Source organism: Grammomys surdaster, unplaced genomic scaffold, assembly GCF_004785775.1.
Source record: "Grammomys surdaster isolate TR1022 unplaced genomic scaffold, NIH_TR_1.0 125979, whole genome shotgun sequence".
NCBI classification, from domain to species: domain Eukaryota; kingdom Metazoa; phylum Chordata; class Mammalia; order Rodentia; family Muridae; genus Grammomys; species Grammomys surdaster.
The window spans coordinates 1,676,317-1,689,585 of NW_021620795.1; the positions used below are offsets into that span (position 1 = coordinate 1,676,317).

The 13,269-nt window shown below is 40.5% G+C and overlaps 1 protein-coding gene and 1 pseudogene across 13 annotated transcripts in view; one reads left to right on the forward strand and one right to left on the reverse strand.

The window, feature by feature from the left end:
- Nucleotides 1–13,269, reverse strand: part of Slmap (sarcolemma associated protein) — a 118,530-nt gene that overhangs the window by 78,627 nt on the left and 26,634 nt on the right. The gene's annotated exons all lie outside the window — the stretch shown is intronic.
- Nucleotides 4,713–4,828, forward strand: LOC114609730 (annotated as a pseudogene).

The following is a 13,269-nucleotide window of genomic DNA, read 5'->3' on the forward strand; positions in this document are numbered from 1 at the left end:
TGTGTGTGTGTGTGTGTGTGTGTGTGTGTGTGTGTGTGTGTGTGTGTATAGGCAAAACACTTTTAAGAGTGAGTGAGGAAGACACCCAGTATCAACCTCTAACATGCACATACATATACAGGCACTTGTTCTTGCCCACACACGTACAGTTTAGGATATGTTTTTAATATTCTGTATTGATTCTGTGTTATTTGTTTATCTGTATGGCATCTTGGTGCACAAGTGTATTGAATCTCTGTGTGTACTATCTGTGTGTGTATTATTTCCTTGAAATGAACAATAAGATAAAGGTATTCACTCTCTATACTTGTTTAAACAGCTCTTAAAGTCCTCAACAGAGCTAAGAAAAGAAGGCAAACTATCTCTGTGTGCAGATGGCATAACCTGTTGGGAGCCAAGTCCTTGCAGAAAGCAGCTATCACCTTTGCAGCCATCTTGAGTCATATACCCTGACAAGAGACTTGTTTTCAACAGCCCACAACAGCTGAGCACACTCTGATAAAATCTTGTTTTTCTCACATATCTTGTTTTGCTGTTTAGTGCCCCCAGCTGCAAGGTGCACGTGATATCCACTCTACAAGGCACGTGACACAGTGCCTTCAGCTGTGTTCCCCTGCTTGTCCACGAGGGCAAGGCAGGTGGAAAAGTATATAAATACCCAGCATTTCCTTTCAATAGAGAGACTTGATCAGACCCTCTGTTTTGTCTCCATTCTTTGCGTCTTTCGCCCCTCCATTCCCATTCTTCTCTTGCTTGACCCTGACCCACGGACCGGAGCAGCAGCTCAGGCCAGGACAAAGTGGTGCCTCGACGTTGGCGCTCCAGTAAGCGGGATACAGTGAAGGACACCGCAGGAATTGGAAGTGTGCATCCTCACTCCTGCGCTGGAGAATGTGTTGACTGACCCAAACAGGTTGTTACAATAACCCTAGACTTAAAAGTCCCTCCAGACTCTGTCAGATCTCAGACAATTCCAGCAAAGTAACATGATAACAAAATTAGCACAAAGGCCAACCATGTTTCTATGTACCCATAACAAACATACTGAGAAAGAAATAAGAGGAAAAAAAATCCACACAACATCTTCCCACTGAATAAAGTTACCTAAGGCTCAGCTTCACCATGGAAGTAAAAGAACTGCAGTAAAAACCGAATTACTGAACAGGAGCCGGAGACACACCTCAGTGGTTAAGAATGAAAGCCACTCTTGCAAAGGGCCCAAGTTAGATTCCCAGAACGAACAGGCAGTTCACAACCTCCTGTTACTCCAGCTCCAGGGAATCCAATATCCTCTTCTGGTCTCTCAGGACACCATACATAGGCACAAATCCACACATAAACAGACACATGTATGTGCATAATTTTTTAAAATAAAATTTTAAAAACACTAAAGAAATTGAAGAAAATGGAAGATGGAGAGATTTCTCAAACTCAGATTCATAGAAAAACACTGTGACTATGGCTGCATTAACAAACATGATCTACAGATGAGTGCAATCAAAGTTCCAATGGTGTTCTAAATAGAACTTGAAAACAAATAAATCCTGAAACTCACATTTAAGTAGAAATGTTCCTGAACAGACAAAACAATACTATGAAGAAAGCAATGCTACATCTATCCCAATATTTGACCTCAATTATATTACAAAGACCCAATAACAAAAACAACACCACACTAGCAAAAGACAGTCACATGGACTAACAGAATAGAAGAGAGGACCCAGAAATAAGCCCATGGGTCTATAGCCGACTAAATTTTAACAAAGTGTCAAAGCTTTGGAGAAAAGAGTCTCTTCAGCACTTGGTGCTGGGATAACTGCCTTGTATAGATATACAAGAATACAACTAGATACCTGTTTTCTCACCTTTATATCTTTAAGACCTTACCTCAATGTCCCTAATGTAGTAACTAAAACTTTAAAGCTGCAAGGGTTGGGGGGAGGGGGCACTTTAAAGGTTTGCCTTTTATCATTTTTTTCAGACAGCCTATTATCAATTCTTGCTGTTACTTGAACTATTAGAGGTCTTTCATTCCCAGCCTGTACCTACATCTTGAAGTGTTTCCTCTGCAGCTTAGATATACAACCAGCGTAAGTGCCAATCTAGAAATAAACAGACAGTTGGAGAGACTGTTCAGTAGTTAAGAGCACTGGTTGGTTACAGAAGACTCAAGCTCTGTTCCCAGGACCCAAACAGCAGCTCACAACTGTCTGCAACTTCAGTTCTTAGGGAGCTAATGTCCTCTCTGGACTGTACAAACATGGTGCACTTACATACATGCAGGCAAAATACTTATACACATAAACAAATAAAATTTTTTTAAAGAGATGAATGGTCAATGAAAATACAATACACACACACACACACAGTGGCATATTACTTAACCATAAAAAGTAATAAAACTCTGACATATGTAATTTTAAAAAAAAACAGAGCTGGGAGATCACCATAGTAAACAAAGTAAGCTAGATCAGAAAGACTAACATCATGTTTCCTTTCATATACGGAGCGTGCACACACATTGTGCTGGTTAATTTACTGTCAACTTGACTAGATTTAGCATCATCTATGAGACATATCTCCAGGTTATGTCTGGGAAGGTGCTTCCAGGGAGGTTTAAATGAAAGAAGAACCACTCTGAAAGTGGGCAAATCATCTCATAGACTAGTGGTGATGGACTAGAAAGAAAAAGAAACGGAAATAAAGTGACAACTAGGATTCATCTCTTTGCTTCCAGACTGTGGTAGCGTGTGTGGAAAATACCCAACTAAAAAGGGAGACTACACAGGCACCTGTACTGGTGCTTCTTGATTACCAACTTGCAGACATCACCCTGGAAACAAACTTCTAGGAATGCCTGTAAGGGAGTTTTTATATTGTATTCATTGAGGTAGAAAGACTGACCCTAAGTTGTGGTACACTATTCCATGGGCTGGGGTCTCAGATCAGACAAGAAGAAACCAAGCTGAGCATCAGATTCATTTCTTTCTGCTTGCTGAGTATGGATACAGTGTGACTAACTGCTTCATGTCCCTGCCATGCTTTCTCTTTGATGATAGACTATATTCTCAATCTGTGAATACAAATAAGTTCTTCCTTCCTTGTGAATACAAATAAGCCCTTCCTTTCTTAAGTCTCTGTCGGGTATGTCATTACAACAAACAAGAAAAGTAAATATACTAAAGTAAAGAAGTAGAGTGAACACGAGGACAAATACAAATACAACACGCTTTCTCTTATGTGTACTGTATGTGTAATGCATGTATAATGCATGTGTAATGAATATGTAATGCATGTGTAAAGCAGAGAGGGACTATCTTCAGGGAAGAAAAGTATCCGTGGGTGGGGAAGGGATAAATATGAGCAAAGGAAGTGATGTGTGTGTGTGTGTGTGTGTGTGTGTGTGTTATTAAAAAATTTTTTTAAAGAATAGCAGCTTCTCCCACTAGATCAGCTATAATATAGGGACACCTAGTTCTACCATTATTTTATTACTCAACATTGACAAAAAAAAAATACAACAAAACTGAAAAGGAAAAGATAAAATACATCCATTCAGAGATGACATAATCTTCTATCTAGAAACCCCACAAAATAGATCAAACACCATTCAAGCTAATGAACTCAACAAAATTTCAGCATATAAAGTTGGCACAGAAAGAGCTATTGTATTTTTCAGTTACAGCCCTTTCCATCCCTCCCCCCCTTTTTTTGGAGATGGAACCTAGACCCTTGTTACCCAAGACAAAGTTCTACCACTCAGCTGCACCCTTAGCCCAGAGGCTATGTTTCTACATGCTAGCAATGGGTACTCCAAAATAGAAATGAAGAAAGCTCTTCCATTTAAAAGAATATAAAGGAATAAAATACCTATGGATAAATTTTGCCAAGGAGGTAAAAGACTTGTATATTAAGGACTATGCAATATCATTAAAAGATTAAAATATTAATAGCTACCACCTACAGACCCCTGTGAAGTGCAGATATTTGACATGCATCACTTCCGATCCTCATAATAAGACTATCAAGAAGATATTAACATCTCTTTTTATAGATTAAAACACTAAGACTCGGGTATATTAAATAGATTATAACACTCTCATAGCTATTGCTGACTTGATACTACAATTCCAAAACAAAAACACCACAATGCTTCCTTCTTAAACTAAGCATTCTCTGATATTTAATCCAAAGCTTCTCATAAAATCTCATAAAATTATTAAATTTTCTTGAAGCAAGTTAGAAATTTAATTATTTCAATCACAAATTCACTTTTAGGTCAAATCATTTGTTTACAGTACTTACTAAGCACCTAACTATACAGAAAAATCATATATTTAGGAACACTATAAATAAATCAAGAGAGTATGAATCAAATAGCTAAGTTCTACAAGATTGATGTGAAATGCAGGTTGGCGTAATTGTTTCTACGTCACACTGATGTATGAGGGTGGTGACTGAACTGAGGAGGAGGAGGAGGAAGAGAAGGAACAGGAGGAAGAGGAGCAGGAGGAGGAGGAGCAGGAGCAGGAGCAGGAGGAACAGGTACATTTATATATAGTTATGACCCAGCCCTAAAGAATAAACCAGAAGGACAAGGGCAGAAATCCAAAACGGAATGCAAAAGGGGACCTTGGCATTAGACAAGGAAGTTGAGATTTCATATGACAGAGGGCACAAATAAAAGATTTGATTAAAACATTGCTTTAGGACCCTGTATTCGAAAGTGATTGTGGGCTGCCTGTATCCTGGTCATTGGTACTGCAGGGGGAGGATACTGAAAGCCTTTCCCAGTGTTTGGAAAGTCAAACCCTGGTGCTTTGGAATACATCTTCCTTCTCACAGCCTCTTGGTCTCTTGGCTGCTGAAACAAGGCTCACTGAGTGTCCTCACCAGAACTGGGTGGTGTCCTCAGAGGAAGAGAAGAGGAAGCAGACTCCCCCTTATGGGGTTTTATTCTGGCCTAGTTTTGCTAATACCCTATCAGCCCCAGTAGCATCCTTCTGTGGAACAACAGCCTTCTGTGGCTGCTCCAGAAGCCAGTGTGGTAGAAGGCTACCTGACCCCTCCTCCTTGCCCTCCAGGTGTTTTGTAGACACCAGATGGCCAGAGAGTGGACAGGAAGACTACCACACGAAGTGAAACTGGAGACACTGCCCGCTCAGAGCATCAGGAAACAGCTTTTACTTGGCCTAATTAACTGCCTCAGATATGGGAGACTCTAGCTTACAAAGTCTAGACACCAACACCAGAGGGGTCTATGTCCTGTCCCTGGGTCCATCTGCTAGTGCCTGGAATGATGATAGTGACAAGAGATTTTCTATTGTATTTGTTACTAACTTTTCTGCTACTTTCCCAACAACCTTACAGATTTAAAAAAAAAATGGTTTAGGAAAATTATTCTAACATCTCTGATTACATAGCAGCAGTCACAGAGTCCCCAGAAACGGGAAGATCACGACTTGCTTACTCTTGCACCAATAATTTAGTCCTTTCTTAGAAAACACACACTTAGAGTTTATACATTTCTTTTTCCAAGTAAACTGTAATCTTTAAAGAATTACTATGTCAATATATAAATGGCCAAAGCCTTGAGAATACTTTTTTTCTTTGAAAAAAAAAAGGTAAACTTACTAACTATAGGTGAATAAATGGAAATAAAAACAATGATATAATTCATGAAAAAAAATGATTTTATCTGAGAAATGACTATTTTTTCTTAGCAAATGACTATTTGGGCTAAATAAAATAAACTCCTTATAAGATTTAAGGGCAGAGGCTTCTGATTTTCTGCTACCACATGATTTGGGCATTCAGATAAAGACCACTTCCAACATCCTTCATGACACCCACTTCTCAGTATAAGTAATATGCCATTCAAGAATCACTAATTGTTTTACATTTTTGAACTGAAATTCATTAACAGTATCACATTCAGTTTCTACCTGCACTTATGGCCTAAGCACACGTCCTAAACATTTCCCCTAGGAAAATTTTGAGACCCGAGTTGGAGAAGTTGTGGAATTTTCTTTCAACTAATTTCACTCATTTGTTAGGGCTCACTACAGAACCCATGGTTGGCCTCAAACTTACAGAGATCTACCTGCTTCTACCTCCTGAGTATTCGAATAAAATATATGTACCACTAAGAAATTTTTTGTTTTAAAACGATTGATTTCTGGTCCAGTGGGCTGGATCAGCATGTTAGAGGTGCTTGCCATCAAGCCGGAAACCAGAGTTTGATCCATGGAACAAAAACAGTAGAAAGCAAGCCTCCATATGAACCATGGCAAGAGAATGCACGGTCGTACACACATGTACACACACACACACACACACACACACATACCTCATTAAATGAATAAATTGATTTCTTTCATTTCCATGAGAAACAATATCATTTATCCCCAGAATTAAGCTATTACGAGTTTTATACACAGAGAGCAAAGCCAAACAAGGAATTCATTACTCATAAATGACAAAATAATTCACAACCATCACAATCTGTGTTGTGTTTACTATGTGCTTGAAAAAGCTATTTTGCATGTATTTTTCTCATGTAAGGCACTTGTTACATTATCTTCACAGTACAAATAAATAATTGAGAATTAAAACAGATTAAGTAACTTGCTAAAAGTGTTCCTAAACTAGTCATGGGGAAAAAGGTGCATTTTAAACATTTTGTTTTATTGTTTGTTTTTGAAACAAAATCTTACACATGCATGCTGTGTAGACTTCACCCAGGCTTGCCTTGAACTTGTTATGAAGGCAAGGATGGCCTTTAAAATCTGATTTTCCTGCCTTCTGCTCCCAAGAGATGAGATTACAGGTGTGAGATTTTAAACTGTTTTAACTTCAACATTCTGCTCTATTCTCACTATTTGTCTGGAATTTTTCCTGCTTCTTTTGTTTCTTTCAAGCCTCTATGAGATAGGAATGATGTTATATCATACATGAGTAGGAGAAGGCTGACAATGACCAGGTGGCAGAGCTACAATAGTAATGGTAAAAATAAAACCATCAGACCTTCTGCTGCAATACCATCTGAAATGGCAGGCTTTAAAATGACTTTCAAAAATATACATACTAGCTCCTACCAGCTACCTGACACACAGGCATGATTAGTTTAGGTCTTCAGTTTCTATGTCCACAAGCACAGTATCTGCTTACACCAGATCCTACGCTAGCTCCCTCACATACACTTACCTCACCTAAACTCATGCGTACCATGATCTTATCTGAGCGAAGACAGTAGTTAACTAGTATGCCCAAAGATTATACAGAGAAGTAAGAACATCAAACAAAACCTCTTCACAACTACTAAGAATTCCTTAGAGAGTAGAATCAGCTCTGTCCTGAACCGTAATAAAACCCATACTGAGTTCGTTTCCAGCCCATGCACCAGTCCCTTGCCAGGTGGTGGTAGAACACAACTTTAATTCCAGCACTTAAGAGGCAGACGCAGGTGAATCTCTGAGTTCAAGGCCAGCCTGGTCTACAGAGCAAGTTCCAGGACAGCCAGGGCTACCCAGAGAAACTCTGTCTCTAGATAAATAAATACTGAATAAGCATTAAATAAATACTTTAAATATTTAGCTGATTCATATAGTAATGTAATACTTAGAGCCTAGACTTCTATTGTTTACCTGCCACTTCCTGAGCACTTCTGGTCATGAATTCAGTCAGCAATCACTAATTATAGAGTTAATACATGACTATCATAAACCACTCACACAATGGAATTGTACACAACATTAAAGAAAAATGAAATTTGCACGAAAACTAATGGAACTGGAAAATATTATACTGAGTGAGGTAAGCATACCCAGAAAGACAAACACTGGGTGTTCTCTCTCATACCTGAACCTTGGTATTTGAAACTCAAATTTTTAGCTAGCTGTGTCTAAGTTGCAATGAGTGTCAGTAGAGGCCAGGTAGTAAGAAAGCAGACATGGAGCAGGGGGCGTTGAAGGGAGGAGGAAGACTAAATTATATTTATATGAAAATAGAGAAGAGAATACTAGGGAAGAAAAAGCGTTTAAAGAGAGAATAGAGAATTAGAAGAAATGTGGGGTTGGGGGAGAGGGTCAATCAAAACCAAGAATGCATAAAAAATGCATAAAAAACTCTCATAGGAACCTACTACTTTGTAGACATAAAGAAGGAAAAAGGTACTCCGCATGGTGGTTAAGCCTTTTCCCAGAAGTCAGAGGTTTTCATACCAAAATTCCAATGCTGAACGTAGGATACTCCCCTGTGAGTGATTGGCCAGCTCATCATCTCTCAGGCTCCCAAAACAGAACAGACTATTGTATTTGCTGTGGGATACCCACCATCATAGTGCTAGAACAATCATATACACCTGTAGATAGATTTTTTTTCCTGCTTCCATACTGAGCTGCCTAGCAAGATAAGTTCTACTGGTGACCAACTGCTTTCTGATTAGATTTGAAGCAACTCAATGGAAGAGAATACATGTCTGACACCATGGAACTGATCAAAAGCCCATAGGGTGGAGACATACCCTACTAGGGAATCTAATGCTGACGTTCTGTCAAATAGACATGAATTTAAACTGCTTTCTAAATATGAATGCTTATGCCTGTAGACTACTGCAGCTCGCAGCCCTGGTTACAGAAACCCTTGCAGCAGTGGGCAATAGTTAAAGCAGAGGACCATGACAGCTGAGTGCTTAGCCCCAAATGGACTATCTATGTCAATCCATCCAAGACCCAGGGAAATCACAGAGAAGAGAGTAGAAAGACTATGGGAAGTAAAGGATGAGGAACAATGTGGTGGATGCTGTCTTCTGAATACAAGGTGGTCCTCCAATCATGAACACACAGGTCCTGGGGAGACCTGAATAAAAAGGAAGCAAGGAAGAAAATGAGAGAGGGAAGGACAGACACCAAGAGAGGAAGAAAGAATGTGGAATCGATATAATGGGGAGACTGACTAGAAAGAAGAAGTCTGGAGAAGTGGGGGAGGGGATGAGAATGTAGTAAAAATTGAGTGTAACCATAGTTCACTGTATATAAGTACGATGTTGTCAAATTTTTTAATTAATTTTTTCAAGCTGGAAATAGGCATGATGATACACATCTTTAATCTCATCACTTAGGAGGCAGGAGGATCTCTGTGAGTTCCAGATCAACCTGGCCAGTCAGAGTTCCATAACATCTGCCCCACATACCTACACTTGTGTGTATATACACACACATACACATGCTACTGGTGGAGGGGGTGAAGGGAAAACAGAGAAAGACAAGTATTATCACAAAATGAGAGGGAAAACATACAAAATAGAATTTTCCAAACACAGAAGGGGTAAACTTAAAGGATGATCAAGGAGGGAGAAATTCAATAAGTTGAAAACAGCCAGAAACTGGAAACAACCTAGATGTCCCTTAACCAAAAAATGAATAAAGAAAATGTGGTACTTTTATACAATGGAATACTACTCAGCTATTAAAAACAAGGACAGGAAAATGGATGGAACTAGAAAATATCATCCTGAGTGAGGTAACCTAGACTCCTAAGGACATGTGTGGTATATATCTACTTGTAAGTAGATATTACCCATAAAGTACAGAATAACCATGCTACAATCCATCGATCCAAAGAAGCTAAGTAACAAAGAGGGTGCAAGGGAGGACACTTGAATCTCATTCAGAAGGGGAAATAGAATAGATATTAGACATGGATGAGGAGAGGGATCTGGGTGGAAGAAGGGATGGGGAGAGGAGTGGCAGTGGCTGGGAATCGGAGGATGGGGAGCAACAAACAGAAATTAGTGGGGAGGGTTCATCTCTTGGATGCACTGGAGACCTTGGACAGGGGAGGTTCTGGGAGTCTATGGGGATGACCCTGACTGAGGATGACCCTAGCAGCTGGGGATATGAAGTGGCCAGCTCCTGTAGCTTCCAGTGGAAGGAGGAAGACACCAACCCACCCACAAAACCTTCAAATTAAAATCTGTCCTGCCTACAAGACGTGCATGATAAAGACGGGGCAGAGATGAGGGAATGGCCAACCAATGACTGGCTCAACTTAAGACTCACACCTAGAGAGCCAACCCCTGACACTACTAATGCTAGTCTGTTATGCTTGCAGACAGGAGCCTAGCATAACTGTCTCCTGAGAGGCTTCATCCAGCAGATCATGGAAACAGATGCAGAGACCCACAGCCAAACAGTAGGCTGAGCTCTGGGAGTCTTGTGGAAAAGTGGGATTGAGGGAACCAGAGGAGTCAAAGATTCCATAAGATGACCTACAGAATAAACTAACCTGGACCCATAGGGGCTTAGAGTCTGAAATATCAACCAAAGAGCATGCATGGGCTGGACCTAGGCCCTCTACACATTTATAACAGGTGTTCAACTTGGTCTGCATGTGGGTCCCCTAACAATTGGAGTTGTACTGTCTCTGACTCTGTTGCCTACCTTTGAATCCCTTTCCCCTATCTGGGCTGCCTTGCCTGGCCTCAGTGGGAGGGGATGTGCTTACTCCTGGTGAGATTTCATGTGTCAGGTTGGGTTGGTGCCCATAGGGGGACCTCCCCTTCTCAGGGGAGAGATGAGGGGATAGGTTTGAGAGTGGGACTAGGAGGAGAGGAGGGAGGGAGCTGCAATCAGGATGTAAACTGAATAAATAAATTAATTAGTTAAATGAAATAAAATATGTACAAATGAAGAAAACCTAAAAAAATGAAAATAAAAAAGTTAGCAACATTAAGCTTGTCCAGCATTCAGAAGTAAAGTTACTTCCTTTAAGAATAAAATCACTAACTTTTAAAATTTAAGAGTCTTCACAGGATCTTCCCTGCTAACTGAGTCCTCTGGAGCAAGCTAAGCTGCCCTGAGCAGCCTGCTATCCCAGGGGGACCTCGTTCTCCCTCCCCCACCCCCATCTCTCCACCCATCTTCATCAGACCTGTGGATCCTGAATAATACAGACAGGAGTCTAGCATGGCTATCCTCTGAGAGTCACCCACCAGATGACTTAAACAGATACAGACACTCAAACAGTGGATGGAGCTTGGGGACTCATGGAAAAACAGGAGTAAGGATTGCAGGCCCCAGAGGATAGGAACTCCACAGGAAGACCAACAAAGTCAACTAACCTGGACCTTTAGGGCTCTCAGAGACTGAACCACCAACCAAAGAACATACATTGGCTAGACCTAGGCCTCCCCGCACACATGTAGCAGATATACAGATGTACAGCTTGCCCATCATGTGGGTCCCAAACAACTGGAGCAGGGGCTACCCCAAAAGCTGTTGCATGTACATGGAATATGTTCTACTTGTTGGGCTGCCTTGTCTGGCCTCAGTGGGAGAGGAAGTACCTAGCCTTGCAAGAGACTTGATTATGTCAAGTTTGGGGGAATACTCAGGGGATCCCATTGTCTCAGAGGAGGAAAGGGGGAGAGAGGAAGGACTGTGGGAAGGGGTGACAGGGAGGGGAGCAGTAGTAAAGTGAGCAGGAAGTAAAGTGAATAAATAAAAGTAATAAGAAAGAAAGACAGAAAGATAGAAAAGAAAGAGAGAAAGAAAGAGTTTTCACGGCAACTGTTTTTTCTCTTTTAAGATTATAGCACTAAGTTCTGAATAGGAAAGCTTTAGCAACCAGCTGGTTCTGTTTGGAACTTTTTTAACCTAGGATTGGCTTAAACCAAGAACCTTGATATACCTATGGTCTCTAGAATCCCTACCCTTGAAGCAATGTTACAAAACCAAAATTTAAAGTCAAAAATTGATGAGATCACTACGAGAGCAAGTACAGATGAACAAGAGGTCCAACCTTGAAACAGCTCAACGTTTACATGTCAGAGACCTGAAGATCAAGTAACAAACAGGGAAGATAATAAACAAGTATGAAAAATACCTCGAGAGAAGGTTATCTCCTGGAAGCTGTGTGGAGGGTGCTTCTCAGGAGTATGGGGGTGACTGACGCTGATCAGAGTGAGTAAGGTAAGAAACAGAAACTGGCCACTGGGAACAGCAATCTAGACAGCATTAACCATCTCGGTCAACAACTGAAAGGGACAAAATGAAATTAAAAGTACAATATCAGAGAATAAAAGCCCAAATGACGTAAGAGAATAATTCAAGAGAAAATAGAGTGAGAGCCCACATTCACAGACAAATCTTTTAATGAGCTTTGTTTTACAGGGAAGCAAAGAAACAAAACATACAAGGAAAAGTGACATCAAGAGCCTTTTTTAGAGGTAATATTCCTGTCATACTGCCCAGAGTAGCCTCAAATTTCTAGGCTCAAGCAGTCCTCTCACCTCAGAGACCCAAGCAGCTAGAACTACACAAATGCACTACTATGCACAACTGTGAAGTAGTTATGTAACAAGAAAAGCACACTCATTGCTTTATATATTTAAGAGAGACAGAGAGACCCACCACAGAGCAGAAGTACCTGCCCTGTCCTCAGGAATACAGGTCTCCTTAATGAAGTCATCCCATACTTAGTCTAAGGGACGAATGAATAAGAAAGAGTATGTCAAGATGCGGAGGACTGAACAGCCTGAACAACCATGGATTAGAAACAACACAGCAAATAGGGCTGGCAAGGAAGAAGTTTGGAGGGATACAAGGAAAACGGAAGACTGAGAAGACAGGAAACAAGACTAGAAAGGTAAGCAGTCACCAAACCTTTCTTCCAAAATTATTAAGCAAGGTATAATCTTTGGATGTATATGATAGGGAACTCATCACTATAGATTTAGGCAGGGAAGTACTGAAATCAAACTGGTACTTCACTTAGGGCAGTAACTGTTTGAGAGGTGCTACACTAAAGCCTTGGATGCTCAGCTATAAGGCATTAAGGTAAATAATGTTTTGAACTTGGACAATTTTAGAAGCAGTAAAAAGAGCTTAATGATAGATTCTATGGGCTCAGTATTGAGGGCACAAGTTTCTAGCTTCGGCTACTTGGGCAGCCCAAGTATCTGTGTTTGGAAATATTAGAGCAGGTATGGCTAGTGAGTCTCTTGAGTTTTGAACATTTCACTTTTAGATTCTCTGTAGCACATGCAGTGAGTAAATATAAGCAGAACAAACAGAAAATGTGACACGAGGTAGGCATGGCGTCCACACTGGAATCCCAGACATCAGGGAAACTAAGACATGGAGACTGCTGGCCTGGACAACTTAGCAGACATGAATTCTTAAACGAGGCTAAGAATACAGCTCCATGATAAAGCACTTGCCTCCTAGGCGTGAGGTCCCAGACTCAAGCCCCAGTAGTACAAATACG